General features: G+C 34.4%; 1 protein-coding gene across 2 annotated transcripts in view; it reads left to right on the top strand.

The window, feature by feature from the left end:
- The window catches only part of NLGN1 (neuroligin 1), an 846948-nt gene that overhangs the window by 653126 nt on the left and 178471 nt on the right, over nt 1-15351 (top strand). The window lies entirely within an intron of this gene.

Consider the following 15351-nt stretch of genomic DNA (forward strand, 5'->3'; position numbering starts at 1 on the left):
TTAAAATAAGTTTGTAAGCATTGATGGCATGTTATTCATTCATTTAAAAAAATGATCAAAAGAACCACATAGTAGCTTGAAGAAGAATTTAAAATAGAAAATAAATTGAATAAAGCATATATATATATATATATATATATATATATATATATATATATATTGCATTATATATGCAAATATGATTGGAGCTTTGCTTTAAAAATCTATGAAACTTTTTAAAAATAAGAAATATCCCAAAATATGCCTGGTACATAGAAGACAGTTCATATGTTTTGGCTATTATGATTAAACTTATAAGGGAGGGGGGTAAGAGATCAACCAAAAGACTTGTATGCATGCATATAAGCATAACCAATGGACACAAGACACTGGGGGGTAGAGGAGGCTGGGGGAAGGTCAAGGGGGAAAAAAAGGAAACAAATGTACTACTCTTTGTAATATTTTAAGCAATAAAAAGTAATAAAAACAAAACAAAACATTAAAAAAACCACATTACAAATTGAGGACAGACTAGCATTCCATGTTTTTAAAAAACTCGTAGTGACAATCTAAAATTTGATTTACAACACCTTCAGTAACACCTTATATTCTACGGCACTTACTTAAAATCCTTAACTACTTGAACCATACTAAAATATGGGTTTTTAGGTCTTTGAATATTTAACATATAAATGCCAGAAAGTTCAATATCGATGTTCACATCATCCATTTTTTAAACTCTCCAGCTCTCAGAGAAATTGTTCTGGTTTTGTACTCAATGTTAATACTCTGGTCACAATTTCCCCCTGATAACCACAATAAATAAGGGACAGTTAAAAAGATGATGGCATTAATAACAGGCTCTCTGACAGGAATGAGGAGAAAAAGAGGTGGACAGGTAGTGAAGACAGAGACATAATAGCTGTGTGTTATGAAAAAAAAAATATGAAGACAACAACAAAAAGCTCAAGAACCATTCATTCTGTGAAGGAACAAACAGCTTCTGGCAGAGAAATATAGTTTTGTATTTTGCAGTACAAAGAATACAAAAAGGTGATGTTTCTGCTAAATTGTTATCATTAAGTTACAATTAGAATTCACTATTTCATAAAGCAGGAACTTTTTTTCTTACACTTAGAAGGGTGATGTTTTTAATTTAGTACTCTTGTGTGGGATGTGAGAAGAAGTAATTAAACAAAATAGCTGATTTCTTAACAATTTCAGAAATTGAAAACCACAGTTGTAGTTTTTCTTTTGTGTTTCTTATATATTTTTCTAAGGTTGTACAGCTTTTACATTAAAGCTAGTCAATTAATTTAACAGTCATTCTTGGAAAATATTTATTAATGAGTATATTACAATAAAACTCCAAATATCTTCTCATAGCCCTTTTTTCAGATTTTACTTTAAATAAACAAGAAAAGAAAATAAAGAACATGTCCCTTTCCACTCCTTGAAAAGATTGTACAAAATGAAAAATGGGAAGAAAATATTCAACAAAGATTTAACATATAAATTATGTTCCTATACCCTTTACTCTCTAATAACACAGAATGCAAAATAACCCAGATAAACAAAATAAGGGAGAGATTATGGTTGCATTTATCAGTATTCAAGTAAAAATAAAAAAAATAAAAAGATGTAAAGGATTATCTGGTCTAAGTAAGAGACAGTGATTTCAACCTGTTAATAACTTCCCTGAGAAAATACTGTTCCTGACATTTAATGCTCTAAATTCTTCCTGTAATCTTTGTTTCATTCTTTTATATGCTATAAAAGTCTATTTCTCTGTAATTCAATGATAATTCATGTTTTTATACTGGAATGATGAGCTCCAGTCTTGATAGCTTGCTAAAGTTAACTCCAAATATTTAAACAATGTGACATATCTCTTTTTTTAAAAAACTTAGTAGGAATTTATCCATTTTTTTTTGTCAAAACTAAGACGATATTTCCCAATCACAAAATATCTTTGTTGTAAGAATCATCACCAAGTTAGCTCAATCCTTGAAAGAAAAACAAAACAAAACAAAACAAAACACTGGCATATTTGCAAAATACATTGGTTGTGAAATGCAATTCAATTTGATAAAAGTTACAATTACAAAATATAAAAATTATTTCCTAAAATTTGCTTCTTAGGAATGGCCAGATGGATGCATATGTAATAGAGCAAATGAAATAAAATGTTAGGTGGTGGTGTTATATGAATGTTTACTGTATTCTTTTGACTGTATAGTTGAATAACTTTCAAATAAAATGTTGGGGAAAATATGTTTCTTAGAATGGAACAATTAAAAACTTCTGATTCAAGTTAAGAAAGATAGCATATATTGGCCTTTCACTTGCTTCACTAAATTATTTTCTATAATCATTCATTGATAAGAACATTTTCATGAAGTTGTATACCTATAAAATGATTGTGAATCTGTCATTTCTTGGGCATTATAGTCCCTAGAAGTGATTTCAGTCTTGGGCATTGGGTTTTGTTCAAATTTCCTACTAAACCAGTACTCAAAACATGCTGAATAATTTTCATAACGCACAGCTCTTTCCCTGTAAGGTACCACCTGCATTCTAATTGTTTTGTAGTCATTGTGTCTGGTTTTTAGCATTTGTATTTCCTCCACAGCAGAGGTTTATAAGGGAACATTTAAATTTTTATTTCTTGCTAAACAACTTACTGAAAAGTAAAATAACACATATACCCAATTTGTGGGCAGCAAATAGATTTGGAAATATATCTGGACATATGTTCAACTTTTAAAATAAAATTGTTTATTCTATAACCTTAACATACATTATTTGAGCTCCAATCGTAGTGAACAAATGTCCTCAGACAGGACAATGTTGGGAAAATTTGCCGAGGTGTACTGGCATCAACCTCTAAAGGCAGACAGGGCCAAGAGACCAAAAAAAGAGGCTGATAACTCCAGAATTAAACAAAGAGTTTACTAAGGGAACTTATGCACAGGAGCAGAATCTTGGGCAGCAGCAAGAGGGTGGAACCTGAAAGGGGTGGGGGTCTGGATATCTATAGCCTCCAGGAGTATAGGTGGCCTTTAGCCCAGTGGCACAGTGTTTACTAAGAGCTGTATATTCCAGGGCAGTAAACAATTTACATAGCTTACCTATCGATGTAAGCACACTCCTTTCAGGATGACCTTCCAGAAGTGAACTGGGAATTACCCAGAACAGCTTGCTTCTTAAAGATGGCATTGGTCTCCTCATACACTAGTGACTATATTGCCTAACACTCTTCTTATTCATTACAATAATGAGTAGATTGTTAATAAAATGAATGCAGCCCTAACCGGTTTGGCTCAGTGGATAGAGTGTCTGCCTGTGTACTGAAGGGTCCCAGGTTCAATTCCAGTCAAGGGCTTGTACCTTGGTTTCAGGCACATCCCCAGTGGGGAGTGTGCAGGAGGCAGCTGATCGATGTTTCTCTCTCATCGATATTTCTAACCCTCTATCCCTCTCCTTTCCTCTCTGTAAAAAAATCAATAAAATATATTTTAAAAAAATGAATGCAATTGGGGATAAAGTCACTGGTATTCATTTAAACAGAAAATAATACTAAAATATACAATCAGTGGGATATTATTCTTTTCTGACTAAATATTCCAAATACCTCACCAACTTTCTACATCACCACAATCACTTTTTTCCTTTTATAAATATGTGGTGAAATATGTATACCCATGTTATGTATATATACAATTTTGGATGTATGTTATTGTTAAACAAGTAATTTTTATTTTTTCTGATCTTAAAATATTAATTCAATAATTAATAACTTTATTATGCACTCTCAAAGAAACAAAGTCATGTATGTAAAAGTATTCATGAAAACCTTTAAAGTTATAGGATAAAAACCTCAGTAGAAATATAGAGAAGTGAATATAGTATCAGAAAACGATACAAATTTTATAACTCGATATAAACAACTACATAAATCAGATACCTACTTAAAATGAGTAGAAAGAAAAACTCAAAAATTTTAATAGCCTTTGTACTTTTGTGGTAAAATTCATGGAGTGAGTTTTTTCATTCTTAATCTCCCAAAATAATCTCAACACTTTCTAAAATATTGAAAGAATTGTTTTATTTGAAATAAATATTTGAAAAATACAACCTTAAATATTATATATTTAGAAACCCATTTTTTTATTTTTATAAATAAAAACATTACAGCAGAATCTCTATGAAATTAAGTTTTTATTTTTTATTTATTTTTTATTTTTCTAGTTATATATCCCCAAAGACAACATTCAAAATCTGTTAGCATCCAAAATGTAATTAATCTGGGGTGTGATGCGAACATTTTCTGAAGGATGCTATTATCTTCTTGTAGGCAATGCATTAGTTGTTTTTAAACAAGCAAGCAGGAATTTGAAGCACAACCACCTTATAGACACTCTGTTTTCTATCTAGCATAGTACAAACAAGCTGATCAACCTTTCTAATATAGTTAAATGTAAAATTACAAAGCTGCCAATGAATATTTAAATGCCAAAGGTATAAAATGCCTTAATTTTTTTGAATTACAAAGACAGCATGAGAAAATAAAGTATACTGTTGCCAAGTTTTAAGTGCTGTAACTACCAAAGATGGCCCCATTCTCCCACTCTCAAATTCCAAAACCAAATAGGAGTTTCAGACCTTTGCACACACTCATTCTCTGGGATTTTTTATGACTGTATATCCTGGCCTTTAAATGGAATATAAAGTTCTATGCCACAGCTCTGATGGCCACTATAAAATTAATGTTAGCGTGTCATATTTGTCCATGTTCTTAGAAATCTCTTCATGATTGAGTCTAAGGATCTGTTGCCCCATTCTTTTCTTATTTGAATACTTGAGTGAGAATTGTGGTGAGGTATGGAATTCTCTTCATCCCAAACTACTTGACAGAGAAAGAAAACAAATGGGTTTTCCATCTCAGGAAAGATTTTTTTTTTTGTCATCTTTTACTTTGTATTCCTGCAGTGTGGGAGGCAGAGACATTTAAATCATTATGAATACAAGCAAAGTTTTAATAGGTTTTATTACATGTCTAGTTAGCATTCATTCATTTTTGTGTTTTTCCCTATATGTCAGGATGTTAAATAAAGTAATATTGAATAACAAAAAAAAAATCCATTATGTTTCAAGTTTCATTTTTATTGACATCAATAACATAAGTTAATGGTTAACTTGAAGAAAAGTAATTCATTTTGGGGGCCAGCAAAGGTTCAGATACTTCAGGAAAGACAGCAATAAGATGCAGAGGCAAGTGAAAATATAAAGGTGACTAGAAGGGAGATAGACTACTTAGGATGCCTTAGAGAACAGGCAAATGGAAGACACATTACAAGTGCCCATTTTGCAACTCGGTTGTCACAATGGAGGGCCTTATTTATCAAATTGCAAAAAGAAAAGGGGTGGGAGAAAAGAACAAAGAAAAATCAATCAAAACAAGATTACTTTTTATGCCTTAAAATTAAAAAGGATCCAAATCTTTCAAGACACATTAGAGCAGGTATCTAAAAGGCAGCACCAAGTGCTGGACCCTCTGTACCGATTACCCATTTTATGACAGGTTTGAGATAGAAGTTAAGAATACCATAGAATAGGATAGACTACGATCTCTTTTTTAAAATCAATAGCTTTTAAAATCCCCAATGCTCTCACTGCTGAGATTAATAAAGACCAGGAATCCATCCTGAACACACACAATGACTTCTATTACAAAAGGAAAAATGAAAATGCTGCTATTACTGACACAGTCGATAGATCCCACCTCAGTGTATGCTGTGCTTTCTATATTTTTAATTTAAATGCATATAGTTCCAGGGACTGGAGCATGATCGTCATTTATTTGCTTCAGAGCATAATGGAAGATGTAGAAGTTTGTCCCATAAATAAACATATAACCTGTCTTGGGTACCATTTTCTTAAAATATTTTCCCTGGAAACTTATCTAGCCATTCTCAATATGTGGTTCTTCCTCTAGCCTGCTCTTTATTACTGTGTTTGGGGTGTTTTTTTTGTGTTTTTTTTCTTTTAGCTAGTACTTGAACAGAATATCGTGAAATTGTGGTTTCTGCCTCAGGTTTAAGTGGATATAGTCCCAAATCTACAAAAATAGCAGCCTTGTTAAAAAATAAGAGAAGATATAAAGAAAATTTACATTCAGCCTTTTGAAAGCTTAAAGGAATGCATAGTTTTATAAGCACATAATTTTCCCCAAGTACCTGAAAATATTTCTTACCCTTTGTGTTTATGTGTCCTCAGGGTAAAAGTGACCTCTATTTTTTTTAAAAAAAGTAATTAATATATATTAATCTAAAAATCTTTCAGCAGCACTTTTATTCTTATTATAAAGGGTGAGGCCACCAATAAATCATTCAAAAGAGTTATGCAGTATTTATGTGGAGTGTGCAGCAGACCCACTTAATCCAATTAAGTTCAAGATGTAATTCCCTCACTGATAGGCCTCCAGAACTTCTACAGCAAATTTACAAATGCATTCAGAAGGCAAAACTTGCTATGCATTATTTGCCTTAAAGACAGTATTTACTGACCTTTTTTATTTTTTCTTTCAAGATAATATTTAGAGGACCCAGGTTTTTTTGTGGTAGTACATTTATTATATCTAGATTTATCATTATTTTTATTTAAACCATTAACTCTATCAGCCCAAAAGCAGTTCAATAAATAAAGATTTATTTTTTCATTAAGGATCTGCCACTATTTTTCTCAGAACATAGATATCTACTCAGTGCATGAATTTCTTAAGTGAGGAGCAAAGAACAAAAGATTTCATGCAAACAATACAGACCAGAGCTGTACGAGTAGAGAGAAATGAACCTGCCTGCTATAGAGGAGAACATGCCTTCCTATGTATAATCATGTGGTTTCTGTGTCACAATCAACATGTTCTCTGTACATTATGCGAATTATTTTCCATGAGAATTTTAAATAGAAAGAAAATAGAGAATGAGTTAAGAAAGGAGTTTAATGCCCTAAAGAGACTCACAAAGATGTTTCGGGGGAAAGAGCGCTTGGACCAGTTCATACAGAGTGTGGTAGTTGGTCTTTTCAGAACCAAACTAAAAGGAATTTTGGTTGTAACCAAACCAGTAGAGGACTGGCAATATGTGGACATGATCCACAGTGATACTGAAGGAAAGGAGAATTTTCCCCCCCCAGACTATCCTATCAGTATTTTAGAAAGCCCAGAGATCTTTAGCTCTTTTCAAAGTGTGGTGCGAGACTGGCAGCATAGACATCTTGGGGAGATGGTTAGAAATGCCAATCTCAGTCCCTATTCTGACCCTTCCAGGGGATTCTTAATCACTTTGAAGTTAGAGTACTAATGCGTAGCCTTTAAGAAGATTTGTCACCCCTCCAGATTGTCGCAATTGTAAATAACATGGAAACATTGCTAGACCATAAGTCAGTACCTGAGGAAGTACAGTGCTGAAGCTCTGTGGTAGAATTTCTCCTTCCCAGACAGCTCTGACCTGCCAAGAACAGTGATGGATCTTCGATGACCTGGTGCTTGAAGGAAATTAAACTGGACTTGGGAAGCCCAGATGAAATTTGTGGTGATCTAGAATCATTCTGGTAAATGCATGCGTCAAGGGCTTTGATGCTGGCCATCTCTTGTGAAACCTTGTAAAACAGCTATTAGTTTTTATAACTCTCTATTTTGACCACCATTACTTCATGTGGTCTCTATATTTATTCAACAATTTTGAAATGTTATTTCCTCTGTAATTTTTAAGAATTTCTTTAGGTTATGTATGCCAAACTATATCTGATGATAGAAAATACTTTTTAATTACTTAAAAAAGAACTAATTAGTTTGTCTTCAAATGTTGCCCACTGCAGAAATATTTTCTTTAGCTAGTTTGGTATAGTATCTAGTCAGAGATCATGCTTGATACTGATACAAAATTATTATTTGAACTTTCAAGTGCTTTCTTCTTTAGAACAAAGATTATTTCTGTGATTATTATCATTTTTAATCTACAGATATCATTCTTGATGAATCTTTTTTTTCCCTTGCGAACTAAAATGCATATTTATGACAGTGTTAAAATTTGGTTTTCTAAGTATAATCCAATTATTTTGTTTGGGGGATTTTTCTTTTGCAGTTAAGATATTATAAAACCTCATGAAGTTTACCTAATTCCAGTTAAATTTATGCCTGTTTAAAAGCCACTTTCTAATTTATTAATTACTAACCAGTGGTTCTTCTTCCTCTTTCTGCCATCTAGACTTTGATAATAACACTACTCTTATGAGCCTCCTCAAATGCGGCCAAGTGCCAAAGTGAAGAGCACACAAATTAATTGAATCTATTCTAAGAATACTGTTCTGAGGAAATCCTGAAATAAATGAGTTGAAAAATACACCTCTGATTGACTATTGCTGAGCTTTTAAATCTCTCAACATATAGTAGACAGACAACTATATCTAGATTATAATTATAAGTACATTAAATATAAATATGGGGAGAGTAATGAAATTAATATGTTTTTGCAAAGCATTCCTCAGATACCTATAGGCACATGAACATGTATAATAAAGTGGAGTTGTGGTAAGAAGAGACTAAAAACAGGTGACTTATTGGAGCTCATAAGACAGCAGTGGGCTGGCAAATGAAAGGAGAAAACCATGAGCTGGGAAACACACATGGAAAGACCAGAGGGAGCAGAGCATGCAAGGAAAACATACAAGTATGATAGGAAAAGAGAGAGGCAATAATTTCACACACACACATAACACAGAGGACAAGCACCATGGTACAACATATGAGAATTGTTGTCTTTTTAGCAATTATAAGATAAATCTTTTGTGGAAGGTAAAATGAGAATTTGGGTACATCAAAAGATTTTATTTATACATATGTACTCTAATTGCTGTGTTTATTTCCTATTTAAACCTCTTCTCAAAATAAGTTGCCATTTAGCCCAGCCAGGGCGGCTCAGTGGTTGAGTGTTGACCTATGAACCAGGAGGTCACCATTGGATTCCTGGTCAGGGCACATGCCCCAGTTAGGGCTCAGTCCCCAGTATGGGATGTGCAGGAGGCAGCTGACCAATGATTCTCTCCCATCATTGATATTTCTATCTCCCTCTCCCTGTCCCTTCCTCTCTGAAATCAATAAAAATATATTAAAAAAATAAGCTGACATTTAGTAATTTAGAGAGACTAAATGAAAGTGATACTAATGACAGGATCCTGTGTTTCACATCTTGGAAACAAACCAAAAGAGTGACATTAATCATTCTCTCTCTCTCTCTCTCTCTCTCTCTCTCTCTCTCTCTCTCTCTCTCTCTCTCTCTCTCTCCATTTTAGAGGGGAAAGTGGTTCTCTGGAGCCCAGGTTCATTGCCACATAAGTACTTTGACTCATGGCAATGCTGGTCATTTCATGGAAATATATAGTTAGCCCAGTTACAGTGTCCCTAAAGACTAAGAATATGAACATTCAGCTTTATAATTATTCAAAGTTATGGACATTTGCCAATTCAAATGTGGCCCTGGATTCTAACGTCAAATCTGTCTTCTGTCTCCCTCCCCCAATCTTTAATCCATCAGGACTGAACAAACTGGATCTGTACCAGGATTCTAGCTCACCATTATTCCCCTGAGCTAGCCAGCCGCACAGGCCATACCTTACAACAGGGATTGCAAAAATATATCAAACTCTGGGATAGCTTTAAAAAGCTTAGTTTTCTTATGAGAATGAAGCTTTAACCTTGCCTAGCATCTCGGGAATATAAAGGATTGCAATCTCCCATTTGTATGCATTAACCAGAAAGGCACTGTGCCAACACAGAGCTTTATTTTCAGCAAATAATTTTGCGGGAGAGAGGGAAAGGAAGAGCTGAGATATCTATCTGAGGTAAATTTAACCAGATACAAGGATCCAGTTATGGCTAAATAAGTGCAAGCAATAAAGATACATGTTTTAAGAATACTGCTTTCTTTAATAAGTATGATCCCACACAGCCAGTTAGAAGGTGATGGTATTTTAGAGGCATAGCTTTGAGCTAAGCAGCTGCAGTACATACCCAACTATGCATGAGATATTGGTTTGAGGAAGGAAATAAAGGGACATCTCAGTAGAGTTAAGAAAACAAATTAAAACAGTAGTTTGTCTCTCTGAAGCAAAGTGATTAATAGTTACACACAAACTCATCAATAATGCTAATGCAGAGCAATAGGTTAATGCTGCACATTAGCCTGTTTAATATAAATGAAACGATGGGAAACATTTATTTAAGGTGTGGATTTGATTGTAATTGCCTCTTTCCCAGGTTTGATCTTATAATTTAATATATGTAATATATACATATAGAATTTTAATCATAAATAATATATTTTTCAGATCATATAATCTATTATAATAAATGTAATTATTTCTCAAATATAATTTTTTCTACTAGTTGGTATACTTTTAAGATATAGGCAATCTGTTTAGCCCAATGTCAGAATAATTTAGTTAATATCCACTACCTATTATAAATATCATGATTGAGCCTCTTTGCTTTTTCTTACCCCCAACAAATACCCATTCTAAAGTGTTTCATACATGTCCTTTCTCTCTAATGGTCTTTCTTCTCTAAATTCTCATATATCTAGGGAGGAAAATATAATAAATCTAGTATTATGGTTTTGGAATTAAAATATGCAAATTGTTTTCCATTGAAATTAAGTGAGGAAATTTTCCTTATTATATGAATGTACAAATCTGAACATTAACAAAAAACATAAAAAATCCATAGTCTATTTTTCTGTATAGTATATACTAGATTCAAAGGATTAGGGACCCCGATTCAAAACTAGGTAACAAGGTGATTTTATATATTTTCTTAAACTGTTTTATTATTTTTATTTCCTTGATGCACCATTTGATTATCCAATAAGCAATTTATAAGTTATATCCTCAAATAACATAGTGTGAAAACACAAATACAAAGATCATTTCTATCCTGTCCTGTGTGGCTCAGTTGGTTGGGCATCACCCCATGCCCCAAGAGGTCACAGGTCTAATTCCTGGTAAAGGCACTAGTCTTGTTGCAGCTCAGTCCCCAGTTGGGGACCTGCAGGAAGCAGAGCCCTTATGCAGGAGGCAGCAGCTGACCAATGTTTCTATCTTGCCCTATCCCTTCTCTCTCTCAAAAAATAAACAAAAACATATTTTTTTTTAAAAAAAAAGTTTTTTTGTTTTCCATAAAAGGTAGACTTTTTTTATGGGAACCTGTAATTACAAGGCTCAATCAAAGCTTATATAGATTGTAGCTCACATCCTTTCATATCACTTCACCTTAGTTTCACCATGTGCAAAATGAGGCGTATTATGTATACCATTTGCTATTAAGATTTACTTAAGTGTTCATTGGTTTTAATCTTGGTTGGACTCACATTTGAAGGTTACAGTTTCTATTAATCCACAATAAATCTCTGAAAAATTCTATTTGAAACTTTCATTGTGAATATACTAGTCTCATTGAATAAATGTGGGATTTTAGGGATATCTGTGCTTTACCCATTTGCTAGTATAATGTCCTAAACTTTTTCTTCTCTCTGCATCTCAATTTCTTTGATACAATAAAATTAATAATAATAATAATAATAATAATAATAATATCTATTGATTGTTGTAAGAAGTAAAGGGAGGTATAAAGAGCTCTTTGTAAATTGCAAAGTTGTGCAATGTTAATCAATAATATCACTTCAAAAAATGCTATTGCCAGTTATGGTTTGTGTTATAAATAGCAAACATAATTTTGCATTCACATTTGAGATAGTCCTTCTTAAAAATATGCATTCCTTATTAGATAGTATTTTAAACACCTGAGCTTCCCTCTTTTCAAACATTGCAAAAACTCATGTGGACTTCATGATCCTGCCTCATAGCTCAGACCTACTTTGATGAAGGGTTACACCTGCATGTTCTTCAGTGAACTCCTGATCTGCTGTATTTCACTGAGATGCTTCTAAATGAAAGGAGTGATGTCCATTACATGGAAATCAGAAAAAATATTTATCTTTTAAAGGAGTCCTTTATTCTTAGTAAGCAAACCTCCTCTTTCTGGTCACTGGACAAAACTGTTCTTTTTATCTGATGCCTACTTTGCATCTCTCTCCATTTTAGAGGTCTCTGTCATTGCTAAGTTAACATGTCCACCAATTTCATCTCACACTATATTGTTCTCAAATTTCTAAAATTGACAAGTTCTTATGAGTCTCATGGTCTATGTACTATGTACATGCTGTTCTTTTTACCTAAGAGAATCTTCAGATGTTCAGTTCCTTCTCATCTTTTGGGTCTCAGGTTAGATTTCACAGAACATGTCTTTGAGTACTGAATCGAAAATACATCCTAAAGTACCCTTATTTTCATTCACAGCATTGGTCTCGTTGTGTAATTATATATCTGTTCATCAACTTATTTGTTGTTTGCCTCCTCCAGTTTACTGTGAACTCCATGACAAAGGGCTACTATTTCTGTTTCATTTCTCTCTATCAGCGGTTCTCAACCTGTGGGTCGCAACCCCTTTGGCGGTCAAACGACCCTTTCACAGGGGTCACCTAAGACCATCCTGCATATCAGATATTTACATTATGATCCATAACAGTAGCAACATTACAGTTATGAAGTAGCAACGAAAATAATTTTATGGTTGGGTCACAACATGAGGAACTGTATTTAAAGGGCCAGAAGATTGAGAACCACTGTTCTCCATGAATCTCAATGACTAATACATAGAAGGCACCCAGTGAATAGCTACTGACTAAATTGATAAATTAATACGAGGAACAGAGAAAATAGAATTTAAGTGGCTTTGTGAAAGTAGAATTTGTCTAGAGACACCATCTTAGAAGATTGGATTGGATGGTTTTAGTTGTTGCTGAATATCACCCTATGGCTCTCTTGCTAACATTTCAGCTCAACATGCCTTAAGCTCAACTCATTATTATTTTCCTCATTCTGGTACTCCTTTTTAAACCTGCTCATCCTTATATACTTCTTAGCTCTTGTAATGGCTCCGTCCACCTCCCAGTCTAAGAGTAAACTTGGGGACCATATATATTTAGGTCCTTCATCTTCTTCACTCTATGTATCCAAATAGATTTCCTCATCTAAAAGACTCTTTATTCATTATTATTTTGTGTTCATTTGTCTCTTATCTGAAAATCTGCATTAACTCCTGGCTAGTCTTCATGTTGCCAGTTTCTCCATTCTTAGTTATATGCTTATATCTCCTAAAAATGATAAAAATCTTAAGGGCAGGGATTCTCTTAGTCATCATAGTTACATGTACACATGGTCAGTTCCTGCCTAGTCCTTATTGATTTAAGATTCAGTAGTGTGTATACCTTTGTAGAGCCAACTTATAATTTGTAATAATAATGACATATTTGTAAAGATGCTTTTCAAAATATTTTCAAATCCCTTTCTTCATAACTTAGCTCTCTCATTTGGTAATCATCCAAACATTATCAGTATAAGGCTTCCAAAGCCTCATTCTTCCCCATCTTTCAAGTAGTCTGCCCTACAAGTATAAACAATAGTATCAATTATTTATTCATTAGTATTTCCTTGATATACCCTATTAAATCTCAATAATTATTCTCCCTCTGTGTTTCTAGGGATAACAAATTGCCTTTCTGCTCAAAATTCCTTGGCTCCACACAATACATACATATATACACATGCATACATTCATACATACATACATACATAAAAAGAGTTGAGCATATACTTTCTGCTAGACGAGGGAAACATGGTGAGCCAGTTACAAAGATTGTAACTTTTTGCATATCAGCAGCTTTTGGACTTAGTAAGCAGTGGTGCCTCCTTTGGAAAAGTAATAGGTATATCAGAATAAAAAGAGGCAGAGTGGTCAGGTTGATCAGAGAAGACTTGGCTGTAGTACCTATCTTCCTCTCTGCCTCAGGAAGGGGCAAAGATAGTGAATCAGGCATGAAGCCATCATAACAAATGGTCTGGGCACCTTCTTTGGGCCATTTGTGGTGGGGGGAGAAGGGAATTTATAACTGGACAAACCTTTTCCTTTCTCAGCACTCTTGTCATGTTGTTGTTTTATAGTCATCATGACTAAGATAATGAATAAGGGTCACTTGACCGGGTCTGAACATAGACCTCAAACCTGCTGAAGAAATTTCCAAAGTAAGTCATATAGGTGCTTTGTCAAAAATAAATTACCTGGGTGTGGAGCTGGATTTAGTTCAAGAAGAAAAATCTAATTTTAGCAACAAATGGGTAGCCAATGACAATCAAATTAAGGACAGCCCTTACACATCTTATAGATTACCTTCCTGGAAAGGTACTAGCAATCGCAATGACATATGCTGCATCTGATTGTATCAATATGATAAAGGAGTCACTTTTTGTGCAAGAGCCCATATACATATATATTATATGTATAACATTTTATAGATACTACTAAAGGCCCAGTGCACGAAATTCGTGCATGAGTGCGGTCCTTAGGCCTGTTCGGCGATCAAAGTGTGAGAGTCTGGCATGGAAGGGCAGGTCCCAGCTGACTTCTGGACCCTGGGCAACACCTGGGCCCCTGGGCCCCAGTGCGCCCCCCTCCACCTGAGTCATCGGGCCCCCACCCGGTTACCTCAGCACCTGGAGCCAGGTGGCGGCTCTGCACCCCCACTGCCACTGCTGGTCCCTGTCTGTGGGGTGATTGGTGGGGCTATTGGGCCCTGCTTGCACCTGCCTTGGCCTGGTGCCACCCACTTACCTGCTCCACCATCCCGCCATGGTCCCGCTCTCATTGGTGTCCATCCGGGCCAGCAGCATCGGCACTGCCTCCTGCTGCCAGCACCGCACCATGTCACCAACACCCACCATGTTCTGCACCATCCCCTGGTGGTCAGTGCACATCATAACAAGTAGTCGAACTCCAGTTCCAGGGGACAATTTGCATATTAGGCTTTTATTATATAGGATATTAAGCACTTCATAAAAGTAGTAAATTTTCAAGCATTTTTAGCAATAGAATAGTTTTTCATAAGATCATTTTAATGACACTGAATGTATAAAATAGATAAAGATGTACTACTGTGATTAAAACACTTATGGGAAAGAATCAGAAACCCCACTTGGCCTTTCCCCCATCTCCCATTGTGGCCCTCAAAAGTCCTCAACACAACTTGGGTTGATTTAATCAAGGACAAATAAAACCTTTATCCTTTAATAGTGTAAAAATTTCTAAAACACAGTTAAAATATAATCATAGAAATATCATTTAATAGAGCATTTATTACCTGTATGAAGTTATATCTCTTACCTTATTTTTACAGCAACAAATCAGAAAGTGAATAAATG

The sequence above is a fragment of the Myotis daubentonii genome, chromosome 3 (genome assembly GCF_963259705.1).
Source record: "Myotis daubentonii chromosome 3, mMyoDau2.1, whole genome shotgun sequence".
NCBI lineage: Eukaryota > Metazoa > Chordata > Mammalia > Chiroptera > Vespertilionidae > Myotis > Myotis daubentonii.